We start from the raw sequence: 13217 nt of genomic DNA, 5'->3' as shown, positions 1-13217 counted from the left end.
CGACAGCTGTTATTTTCAGATGAAAAAACATGACACAAACAGTTTAAGTAAACTTACGAGGCCAGCAAAATAATTCAAAAATATGTAAACGGAATTACATCCATCCAAGTTTCCGTATTCAAACCATTTGTAGCGAAATAAACCGCATGAAAACACCAGTGTAAAGCATGTTGTTCAGCGGCTGCTTAGAGTATTTCCGGGTGACGCTCGACGCCGCTGAAGTTCATATCAAAATAAGAGTCTGACTGTAACAATAAATTAAGATATGACACACATTTCTCGTCTTTCCTTGTCAAGACGGACCCATCTCCTAGTGACTACACATATTATAGAGGACAATAAACAAATATACATATGCAAACCAATGCTTTTCTGTGATTGACACCCAAAAGGAAAGTGAATGTAAACAAAAGAGGAGTCAAAGCTGTGTTCTATTAAAATGAATCTCTTCTATGAAATAAAATAAACACATAAACACAGTGTGTTACATTACAAGTTACAACACACAAAAAAATAAGAGCATATTCTAAAATCTTGGAAATGGCTTAAAATCTTGTCAAAATTGCACCCACATGCCGGTTTATTGAGAAATTAACATATGAACAAACTTTGGAATATGCATAAGTACTTTGTCAAATTGTTTCCAATGACACTGAAAGTTGTACCTTCTACAAAAAAAAAAAAAAAAAAAATCCATTTGCATCTACAAAATGAAAAATGGACTATAGTAGGCTAGTATAGGCTCTCTGCATTCAGTCTCTAAAAATGTGATTTGATAAAAAAAAAAAAAAAAAAAAAAAAAAAAAAAATGTGATTTGATTCTAAAAGAGACAGAGCTGTTGGTCCAAACAACTTGATTAAGTTGAGTAAAGTTGGTCATACTGTACAATAACTTACAGTTTGTAAAAACCTAAATAAAAACCAGATCAGTTTTGTGGTGAGAAAAATCACACCACACAACAAAATCAATACCATCTACATTTTTGAAAATTTCCCTGTAAACACAAAACCAAAGACTGCCAGTTTACAGAAAGACTCCCATTTAGTAAACAGTAGTCGGCGAAATATGGAAATACGTATTTGCAGCCATCTGTCCAATCTGGCCGTGCAATCATCTAATCTTCAGATTTTTTTCTTTTCTTTTTTCATTCAACTTGTTCAAGTTATCATGTTTAACACTAGATTTAATTAAGGACACAAGATGGCAGTCACGTAAGCCGATTCATTCACATTTATCCTGGCATGAACCAGAACAGGAGCTTTAGAAGAAGAACAAACAAACCTGAGTCGAGCTTTTGGAATCTGGTCACATATTTATTCTAATTAATTATATTTATTCTGGATTTTTATAAAGCAGTTGACACATTGAGCTTTATTGAGCAGTTTAGGAAATAATCACCCTCTATCAGAATCATTCCTGTTCAATCATTCCATGAGCAACTTTGTTATATATTTGTTATATATATATATTCACCGGTGTAAATTTAGTAATCAGGAACCTCTTTTTTTCTGTGGCATTGAAATAATGAGAAAATTATATTTTAAGGACAGTACAAACAGAAAAGCTGTTAAAACCATTAATTTATTGAATACATTTAAGATTTTGCAAAGCCTTTTACTGTTTGTTTGGTCTATTATTTAGTTTTTGTATCTTATATTTTTGTATCCTTAACCCTGGCAATTTCTTATTTTATTTTTTATTTGTTCCTGTTCTGTAATTGTTGTTCAAGCTATAAATAAATAATAATATCAATAATAAAAAGCATGAGTACCTGTCCCATCACTGTTGTTAGCTGAGGAATACAGCAATATAGAAATTAGTAACTAAAGTGTTCAAAGTAAAAATAAAAATAAAAAAACAGTAAAAGAATGTGAAGATTTAGGTAGAAACCTACATAGCTATACAAAATAGGTAAATAATAATAATATTTTACAGGGGGGGAAAATCAGTGAAATGATTTGCATAATCTTTGTCTCCCTCTGCTTGTAGACACATGTACAGCATCTATCTCTTGTGTAGCAGGCTCTAGTTTTCTCAAAGTAAAACTTGTAAAAAGTCTACCCTACCCAGATAGACACTTTATTTGTACTATTAAATATCCGTTAGGCACTTTATTTCCACTTTTCGAATATTTTCTTAATTTTTATTTAAAATCAACATCTCTCCGGAGCTGATCTGTAATGGGAAAGGGGAGGAAAATTAGTTCGGAAAAAGGCGGATTTGAACTTGGGTCAAAAGGTAATGCCACTCAACGCCACTAATCCTGTTGTCAGCGGGATTTAATTTGTAGTTTTGTCTGGCTCAACCAGACAATGGTGGGCAGAGTTAGTGTAAATAACACCAGTCAACAAGGCGGGCTATTTGCACTTGGTGTAATTAGACACTGTACAGTAGGAAACAACGCAGTCAGTATTGCACAATACATCTATTTTTAACACTGTCAATGGCTCGTTGCTTAAAATGTGAGTGTTTAACTTTTGTCACTTGATGTTTTGCCATGTATATTGAGTATAATACTATCTACATTGTTTCAAATTTGATGCAATTCAAAGTACCGGTATCTATTTTCAGCACTCATTTTCATAGGCCTTACATAAAAGAAACTGGTGTGAAATCACACACACTGTGTATTCAGTCTCTGTAGCAGCTCCTTATTCACCCTCAGCTTATCCCGAGGAAACTGGATTGACGTCCAAAGATTGAGAGTCTTACAATAAAACACACACAGTCACACATGGAGTACGAGACATTGTTGCTAATAGACTAATAACACTAAATGACACACAACTCTCTCTCTCTTAATCACTTACACACAGAGACGAAAATATGAATATATTGATCAGTCACATATATAATTAAACTCTTATTAAACACAATTTAAAGTGCAAAGACTAAAGTGGAGCTAAATTATCTTATATTCTTGAGTTACACACATACAGTATGAGGAGTGTTACTGAATTTGGACTAATTTAAAAGCTTTAAATAAAAATGTACTATAATTTGAATCATCCCTCAGACCAGAGAGCAACTTCACTCCTGAATTCCCTACACTGAAAAAACAAACTGCTGATTCAACTTAAAATAATTTGTAACCTGGCTGCATTAAAATGTTGTATATAGTTTATTCTCAGACAGATCCAGTACTCTCAGCTGTGAGGGGTTTGATCTCAGAGCTGAAGCCAGAGCAACACAGCCTTCAATGTCTCAACCTGTAGAGAACTAAGACACAATGTGAATTGTAATTCAAGTGTTTGTAGTTTGTTATTCACTTTGTTCTCAGAGCAGATACTCACCTCATGCTCATTACTGATCTCGTCTCCATTCTCACTCTCTGTGATGTGGAGCTCTGTGTAGATCTCATTCAGGGTTTCCCTGCTTTGCTCTTCCTTAATACAGACACTGAAACTTCATTGAAACTTCAAATGCATCAGTTTGATCTAAATGTGTTGAAGACCCGTCACTCCTGATAGACTGGATGGAATGGAAATGACAAACAAACACAATGGCTGAGTCTGAAATCGCCCCCTATACCCTTAAATAGGGCACCATTTTAGGGAACAGCCATTTATAGTGGTGCTCGAAATCATAGTGGACATTATTGAGTGCACTCATTCATACATCCTGCAATGCACCGCAGTAACGAGTGTTCAACCAGAGAATGTCTAATAAGGGGAGATCTGCCACTCTCAGTAAACTTCCGGCTTCTGAACTGGTTGCAGTTCCACTCTGGTTCATATGAGGGCGCTCACAGGACGAGTGCAGAATGAATGGAGGTCTATGGAGCTATACCCCTCAAAATCCACTTTTCTCAGGATATAATTTTTTGTCTAGTAATTTGAATGTTGTATTTGAAAGGAGATGCAAAAAAAATGACACATTGCTGGGTGCTAGATTTTTTAGAGTCACTTATTTGCTTTAAAAAGTCTTTTAAAATGTCAATGACGTCATACACATCGTACGACCAGAGATACTGCTTTACGGCAATCCTTCAGTCACTTTGGTGCTTTCGCGCTCTGCACTTTCTTTTCTCTCGAGGCATCGAGAACACAGCTGACACAGGTAAATACACAACACAGCGGACACAGGTAAACACGCGTGCTAAGAGTTTTTGCTAGAAGACATTCTGATCCCGCTTCGGATGCCACGACGATGCCATCAAGCGGTATCTCTGGCCGTAATCAGTCCTTCACTGACCAATCAGCGTTCATTAGCAGAATGCTAGCGTGTTATGGGCAACAACTCAACCTGTAAGAAATCGAAAGGACATAAGTACTCGTTCATTCAACTTTCAACCTATAACCCATGTTGAACTTCCAAAACCTACAATCAAATCTGCGATTTCTCAATGGCAATCGAGTGAAAGAGACAAATTTAGCCGTCTAGCTCCACAGACTCCCATTCATTTTGCACTCACGGGCGATCGCCCCCCAGGGGAACTCTGGTGGAACTACAACCAAAATTCGGTACAATAGGACTTAATAGGGAGTGGTCAGGCTCTCCGTAGACGGGCTCTGTACTATCAATGTACGCTCAACGGCTAGAGAATACCCATAATGCACTGTGACGGTTGTGCCGAAAGAATTCCCGCATCTGACCTGAAGATGGCGCTCACAGCTGAATCATCCATCCATATCCATTCTCAGCGTAATATCATACTGGTATAAATTTAGTTTTTTAATTGACTATTAAATTGTTTAATTAAGGTTTATACATAGTTTCCATGACAGAGTTCCAGATAAATCTTTTCATTACTACTGGAGCTGCCAGTTTGCTAAGTTTAAAATGATTATTAACCATTATTATTAAAATTCACTCACTCGTTTTACTATATTAGTGGACTAATGAAGGGAATAGCGAATGAGGGTAGGCTAGAGGGGAAAATAACTGGATAACAAGACTGTGGAGTTCTCTCAAATAATGTTAGTCATATGTTAAAACAAATGCTAAAATAAACCAGACATCACGAAACGCCAATGGAACGACATTAATTTGCACAAAATTAAAAACATAGGACACACAAAAAAATATGTCGGTCTTTAAGTAGCCTAAATATTACTGTGGAACTCAAGTCTCCCACAGGCGCTGCTTCATCTTCAGTCCCAGCTCAATGCTGTAGGGACGCTTTCGACCACAGCGAGTCTTCAACATGGGCTCGGCCACAGAGCCGTAAGTGTCCTGGTATTCCTGCGTGCTGTGGCCGTGGATGGAGCCAGACTCTTCCTACGGACACACAGGAGCCGGACACACGTCCACCGGAGACACTGAGGCTGCGGGACGGACGACGGGGAGGACTGCTGCGTTCTCCAGGTAGCGTTTGGTCTCTTGCTCTTCCAGTCTGTTGGATCTTTGAGCTTTGGCAGAGATGCAGCTGTAAGGGTGATCCAACCTGACTACAGCCGCCACACATGAAAGCTCACAGGGCTCCTGACTGGCAGAGACGCCCTCCACCCAGAATCCCCTCAGGTGTGTGGGACGAGTCCTGGATCTTCTCAGGCGACGCTGCTCCATGCGGATGACTATAGAAACACTTACCAAACTGATGAAACTTCTCAAATAGTAGAGTTGTGAAGAGTTTGTAGTGCGTGTGATCAGGCTTCGAGGCTTCAGGGACAGTTGTGTTGATTTCAAATATCAACTCAAGCCGCTGGACTGGCAGAATGTTGAGGCTCATTTAAATGTAAACAAAACTTGATATCAGCAGTGTGTCAATTAGAGCAGCATAAACTCTATGTTACATGTGCTGGTTGTATATTGGCATGCGTCACTCTAACTTGTGTCATGTTCTGGTGGATTGCGTCATGTGCCTCTAACATTGTTGTGGAGACATGCCAGTGCCGACAGCCCACGGTGGAGACGAAGGTGGGAGGAGTCAAGGCGGAGCCGACATGTCGACGAGCCGAGGCGGAGCGTGGTGATCAAAGGCTGGAGGCGGAGCCACAAGATCCACTCGCTCAGGCGCTGATGGTGGTTGCATGACCTGCTGTTCGATGTCACAGCAAGGCATTCCCGGAGATGGCGAAGGGCTGCAAACTTCCAGCAGAGGCGCGGCTGGAGAACTGGCTGAGCTGGGCGGTGACGGAGGCAGATGGAGACTTGACTGGGTTGAAGGTGATACATAGTCCATGCAGGTCTCTGTTCTGTTTAGAAACAGCGCTGAAAGTTGAGAAGCGGGATGGGATAGGATGGGAGACAATACCTCTGTGCTGAAGTTAATCAGCCAGTACTCAGTCTCCATTTCCACTACCCTCGGCCACTGAGGATGTGGGCTCACACCCCTGGTCAGACTCACTGGGGGGCTCCTCTTCCGTGGCGAGGGCCCGCGCTGGCAACTTTTCATCAGGCGGGTGGTAGCTCTCTGTCTGCAGGGGAAAGCTCACACAAGGTCTGCGCGGTCGAAGTTGGTGTTCCAGGCTCTGGGTCCGGCTGTGTTCTGGACCATGGAGCGAAGCTCTCCAGATACTGGATCATCGCCTCTCTCCAGCTTAGTCTAGTGGTGTCAGGGTGGACCACGGGGTGAGACAGAAAAAGTTTGTAGAGAAGGTTAAAAAATCTTGGCTCTCACGAGCGATCACAGTCAGTTTAGCTTTATATTACATCTTGGTCAGTTGTTCTGTAACGCTTCGATCCACAGAAGATGATTATAAAAGAACATAAGATTTATTATGAACTCAGAATAACAAGCCAACATACGAAACGGTGTGCTAGTTCACATAAAACAACCGACAATGAACTGAGGGACCAAAGGAACTTAAGGAGACACAGCTAAGAGGACTACAGTAATCATATCAGTAACCGTGGTAACACATAAGTGGCGGGAAACTAGACTAGACTAAAGGAAACACTTGTGACTGAATGAAAACAAAACAAACTATGTAGGTCTGTAGATACTATATTAAACTGGATGTTTATTATAATGTGCCTACAGCAAGTCAAATGCTTCATCAAATCTTTCAGGCATCTCCAGAAAGAATACATGTTCACATTGTTAAAAAAAGAAGAAGTGTAAACATTGTACGCCCGATCGCTTATAAAAGTCATAGCACATCTCTCCTCATGAGCCGCACAATTTGACACCTCAGTCTACATCAACCGGTGCGGGATGACCAACACATAGTGGCAATAGTGTCGGCCCAGATCCGGCCCACAACTGGGCCGCGTGGATTCCACATGTGGGCCGGATCTGGGCCGACACTATATGATGCTGTCTGGGGAGTTATGCACCGGAAGAATAATAAGCATGTCCGATTCGCTTTGCAAGCACTAGAGCTGCACTATTCTGGATAAATGTTTTATAAAAAAAATCTGGATTCACTTTTTTTTTTTGTCAAATATAGATCACGACTCTCCCATGATTCTGAACAGACAACTAAACAAAATAACACGTAATTCAATTTTTTTTTAAATTGCAGTCTATTTTAAAATGTGTAATGAATTATTATTATTTTTTAATCGGTTTGATTGAATGATTCAATGACTCACTCATAAATACTTCACTTGTTTCATTACTGGATGAATCCGCATTTGTGAACAAATCTCCCGAATGAATGATTCAATAACCATTATATTTTTAACAGCCACTTGACGCCACCTACTGGTGTAACAGTGTAATCGATACAATCCTCATTAGAAACTCCAAGTTTCTTTTTCTAAACTGTGATTTTCTGTATTTTGATCGCTACGATAGACATCAGTGTTTATATCCGAACCATAAACTTTTATCCTAGTACTTCTGTGATGATTTTAATATTTATAATTTCCAACCACACTGTATCACAAAAATAGTGATTAATCGAGCAGCTCTAGCACGCACCACTAATTATTGTGAAACGTGTAAACACCAGTGATGCCCAGTGTTTCCCTCTCTTCAGCCCGAGATCCTGGGATAGACTCCAGCACTCCGGCGATCTCACATAGCAGAAGAGAGCAGGGCTGTTGCTAGGTAATCTGGGGCCTCTTGAAAGAATGGTGCCCTGGACCCCCAACCGCCCACCCCTCCCTCCCTTCCCAAAGGGACGAAACAAAAGAATCCCAACGTGTTCTCACATGAACTTTTTATTAAGTAATAAACAAAAACACACGTGATCAATGAAATAGATACAAAACAAAAATAGTGGATACTCTGTGGCACTTTTAAGACTGGAACTGGATTTGTAATCCTCTCTCTCTCTCTTTCTCTCCGTCTCTCTCTCTCTCTCTCTTTCTATATCTCTCTCTCTCTCTCTCTCTCTCTCTCTCTCTTTCTTTCTCTCTCTCTCTCTGTCAGAGTTCTACACAAGATATAGATTAAGTCTATTTAGTCTATAGATTAACAAGCAAGTAACTGATAATAACTTGACAGCAGTTTTCTATTTGTTCAGTTGTCCTCACTCACCTTCTGACACGGGACTGGAGGATTGGCTCTCGGGATCAGGCGAGGGTCACTTCACTTTTCTAATGCTTGCAGTATTGCAGATGAAACAGTTGATAAAGAATAAGCTGACTTTGTTTGCGTTTACTTCTAAATAGTAGCATATATGGTATGTGTATTCATGGACAGACAAAACAACAGTCCAACATAGATCTTAAACTGTTGAGAAACGTTTTCCCAGGGAATTGGAAAACTAAAAAAAATGTTTTGATGTATAAACTATATTTGAGTGAAATGCTTGTATTGACATATTTTACTCTACTAATGTATCGATCTGTAACTGTCGTGATTATATAAAACTCTCCTGATATTAGAGTAACAATTACAGAAGAATAAAATAAAGAATATTTATCTTTTGCATATCTTGGATGGGTTCAGTTTGAGCAGATGTTTTATACCATCATCACTGTTCTCCTCAGAGCTCGTTTCCCATTCAACATATTCACCATCTCACACATATTCTCAAAACTATCATTTTCAACATCTTCAAAATCAATTTGATCACTGACAGCTTCTTCATCAGATCCATCATCACGCGACAGTGACACTCATATTTGATTGCGTTCAGTACTTGCTCTACAGTAAGGCCGTGTGTGTCCACCAAAGTGTTTTTAGCCAGCTGAAAACACCAGGCGCTCTGCTGTAAACGCCGAGCTGTGGGGGCTTGTGTGTGTTTTGTCAGTTGAGACACTTGCTTGTTATGATACGGAATATCCGCCAAAGTGTTACTAGTATCTCTTTCACACATATTTTGTTTCTGTGTTGATTCTATATTAAAATGTCGATACAATGTAATGTATTTTCTCTGGCTCTTGTTTTAAATTATTTTGTTCCGTTATTGTGCTTGAAAAAACGCTTTGGTGGACACACGGCATAAATTGCTGAGCCATTTCAAGTTTTCTGATGATACTTCCTATTCTTTTGTTTTCTGCCTGCGGTAACTATGAGTGAAACGTCACTTCATCACTTTGTATCAGACATTAAATTCAGTCATCAAAGATTCAGTTATTGTTGTGCAGAAGAAAAAAATATTTATTAAATTATATTTATACTGTTTATATACTTTTTATTTATAATTTGTTTATATTTATACTTTGGTACACACCTCTGGTCGTTAGCGACCCTATACATTTTTTTTTTTTTACAAAACATGTATGGGAAAACAGGCATTCTTTTATTAAAAAAAGATTTCTTGTTATATTGTTTATAATGAATTGATTGAGGAACAGTAAGAAGGTTGATGTCTAAAAAATGTCTAAAAGGTTTAAATTGTTTTAAAAAAAAATTGTTCTTGCGTTTAATGCGTTTAATGCTGGGGCCACACCAAAAGATATATAATCTTATACGATTTTCAAAATGTGAAAATCGTCCAGACTGTGCAAATCTCACAAAATCTCTCGAGACTTCAGAGTAAACATGGCGGGCGATAGGCAGGAACGGCAGGAAGAATGATAGTGTTCAACAAAAAAAAAAAAAAGAAAAAAAAGAATGATAGTGTTTGGAAAGCTTTTAGTAGAACATTGCCACAAATTGACAAGCTGATCCTCCATCTCTGAAGTCCATATCCACTTTACAGAGTAGGCTACATGCGCATCCATCCATCCACTTCTTGTAGTGTAAGCCAGGCATTAAATCCCGATTATCTTGATGGTTTCGATTATTTTATCAGATTTTCCTGTGGATATGTGTGTCAAGAGTGACCGAACCTGCTCGTCGGAGCCGCCCTGATCGAGAATCGTAAATATTCAAATATCCGGCATTCTTCCGAGCAGGTTTTTTCACTGATAACACACTTAATTCCTCAGGAAAATCTGATAAGATCATCTAAACCATCAATGTAATCGTGATTTAATGCCTGGCTTACTCTACAGGAGTTTCAGGCAGATTTATGCCCGATTTGACGGTCATTTAGAAGAAGAAAAATGGATGGATGGATATAGCATCAAATCCATTTTTTTTGTGTGATAATCTTTCACTGAAGCATTGAACAATGCACGTTTGAACAGCCTTTTCTTACTCTGAAGTTTGACCTTAGAATGTGCTTTTCCATAATTTTCATATAACATTTGACATTTATTATACCTTGCACTAATGCTTTATCCTGGAAACCAAAATAATTAAATAAATAATTTGCTGTAAATGCCATATACCTGATAACGGGGACAAGAGAATTTTCAGACACTTAATAAATTCAGATCATTTAAATAAGTTGATAGGGTCAAACTCTCATATTTTTCAAATAAACTGTTATATTATAAAAGTATGCCTTTTACGTATAGATGGTTGATGTCTCATCATAATAAAACTAAACACCCATAATATTTTATATTATGTTATACCCATAACACCGTTTATTTTCATTCAAGTGGACTACATGAATATTAGCAGAACCTTTCGCTTTTGGAAAACAAGTGAATTTTACATCATCATTTTTTATTAAAAAAAATACTAAATCTTCATGTCCAGGTTTGAATTACAAACAAATAATCTCTGATTTTCAGTGGTCTTTTGCGCTTCATTGTGTGTTACATCACTAGATGGCAGTATATCACACGCAAGCACACATCAGACCGACGAGTGCACTGTAAAATCCAGTTGTCACAGATGTTACTCAGTATCAAGCTCTGCCTGTGTCTCGCCCTCGCGGCTGAGAGACTGGCATTAGAAGGAGCACAACCGTCAAGTTCCTACTTGTGAGAGCTTTCTGAGAAAAACACATGACCCAACATATCCAAGACTTGCACAAGACCTCACAGTAGACATGAGTTTGGGTTTGACTTTCAAAACAACATGAACCTCAGAAGAATGTAGTTCCAGACTTTCATTGTCTAGTATCTTAAAGGGTTAGTTAGTTCAACCAAAAATTAAAATTATCCCATAAAATTACTCACCCTCAAGCCAAGGTGTATATGACTTTCTTTTATCAGGAGTTAAATTAGGAAAAAAATATCCTGGCTCTTCCAAGCTTTATAATGGGAGTGAATAGTAACTGATATTTTGAAGGCCAAAAAAGTGCATCCATCCATCATGAAAGTAATCCATATGGCTCCAGTGGATAAATAAAGGCCTTCTGAAGTGAAGCGATGTGTTTTTGTGAGAAAACTATCCACATTTATAACTTTATAAACTAAACTTTGTAGTCTAGTTCCGGCGGACCACTGACCTCCGAGCGAGGATAGTTTTTTAATATAACTCTGATTGTGTTCGACAGAGAGAAGAAAGTCACACACTTATGGCTTGGGGGTGAGTAAATTATGGGATTATTTTCATTTTTGGGTCAACTAACCCTTTAAAGTGTGTGTAGACCTGCAGTATATTTACCATGACCACATCTGGGGGTGTCTGGAAATCTTCACAGCCTCTTATCTGTCTCGTTTTTAGATTTTCCTCTTTGTCATGCTTTTTCCATTTTATTAGTAACACGCAATGTTTTCCCCATTTGTTATTCTCTTCACATTTATCAGGTATCATATGCCAAAAAATTACCATCCTGCATTTGAAATAATCAAAGGTTATTATCAGTTGTTATTATTATCAGTTTCATATTATCAGTATTATCAGTATCAGACCACTGTTCACAGGAAGTGGTCTTTGAAAACACAGTGACATTTTGTAACTCTACTTCACCAACTAGACTTATACAGTAAACAAATGCATAGTCCAAACCTGCCTTTTGTAGTTTCTCTCTGTGCTGGTTTGTTTCTGTGGTTTACTGATAATGTTAAAATGAACATTCAATGTTTCTCAAATAGGTGGTTGCAACCCAAAAATGGGTTCAAAGTAACAACAACAAAGAACGTAAGTCTCTGGGTACGTTTATACAATAACTATGTACTAAAAACATAGCCGTTTTTCCTTTAAGTTTTTCGTGTACACATGACAATGTTGTCAAAACGTTCCGCTTCACACGGATTCATGAAAACAGACTAACACACGGATTCATGAAAACGATTAACACACGGATTCATGAAAACGATTAACACACGGATTCATGAAAACGATTAACACATGGATTCATGAAAACAATTAACACACGGATTCATAAAAATGACTAACACACGGATTCATGAAAACGATTAACACATGGATTCATGAAAACGATTAACACACGGATTCATGAAAACGTCTAACACACGGATTCATGAAAACAGACTAACACACGGATTCATGAAAACGATTAACACATGGATTCATGAAAACGATTAACACACGGATTCATGAAAACGATTAACACACGGATTCATGAAAACGACTAACACACAGATTCATGAAAACGATTAACACACGGAATCATGAAAACGACTAACACACGGATTCATGAAAACGATTAACACACGGATTCATGAAAACAGACTAACACATGGATTCATGAAAACGACTAACACGGATTCATGAAAACGACTAACACGGATTCATGAAAACGATTAACACACGGATTCATGAAAACGACTAACACACAGATTCATGAAAACGACTAACACACAGATTCATGAAAACGACTAACACACAGATTCATGAAAACGATTAACACACAGATTCATGAAAACGACTAACACATGAACACAGATTCATGAAAACGACTAACACACGGATTCATGAAAACAGACTAACACACGGATTCATGAAAACGTCTAACACACGGAATCATGAAAACGACTAACACACGGATTCATGAAAACGACTAACACACGGATTCATGAAAACGACTAACACACGGATTCATGAAAACGACTAACACACGGATTCATAAAAACGACTAACACACGGATTCATGAAAACGACTAACACACGGATTCATGAAAACGACTA

The 13217-nt window shown here is 38.3% G+C and overlaps 1 protein-coding gene across 4 annotated transcripts in view; it reads right to left on the bottom strand.

Annotated features, from left to right (window-relative positions):
• Positions 1-13217, bottom strand: part of usp16 (ubiquitin specific peptidase 16) — a 48109-nt gene that overhangs the window by 8765 nt on the left and 26127 nt on the right. The window contains exon 1 of one of the 4 annotated variants that reach the window (XM_079609513.1): positions 58-249. The exons of 2 other annotated variants lie outside the window; for them this stretch is intronic. The gene's annotated coding sequence lies outside the window, so the exon portion shown is untranslated. Of the gene's footprint in view, positions 1-57; positions 250-13217 lie in introns of those variants that run through there. One more of the 4 variants, XM_079609514.1, reaches the window with a different exon arrangement.

The sequence above is a fragment of the Phoxinus phoxinus genome (assembly GCF_949152265.1).
Source record: "Phoxinus phoxinus genome assembly, chromosome: 4".
NCBI classification, from domain to species: Eukaryota; Metazoa; Chordata; class Actinopteri; order Cypriniformes; family Leuciscidae; genus Phoxinus; species Phoxinus phoxinus.
This window is presented reverse-complemented; position numbering and strand designations above follow the sequence as displayed.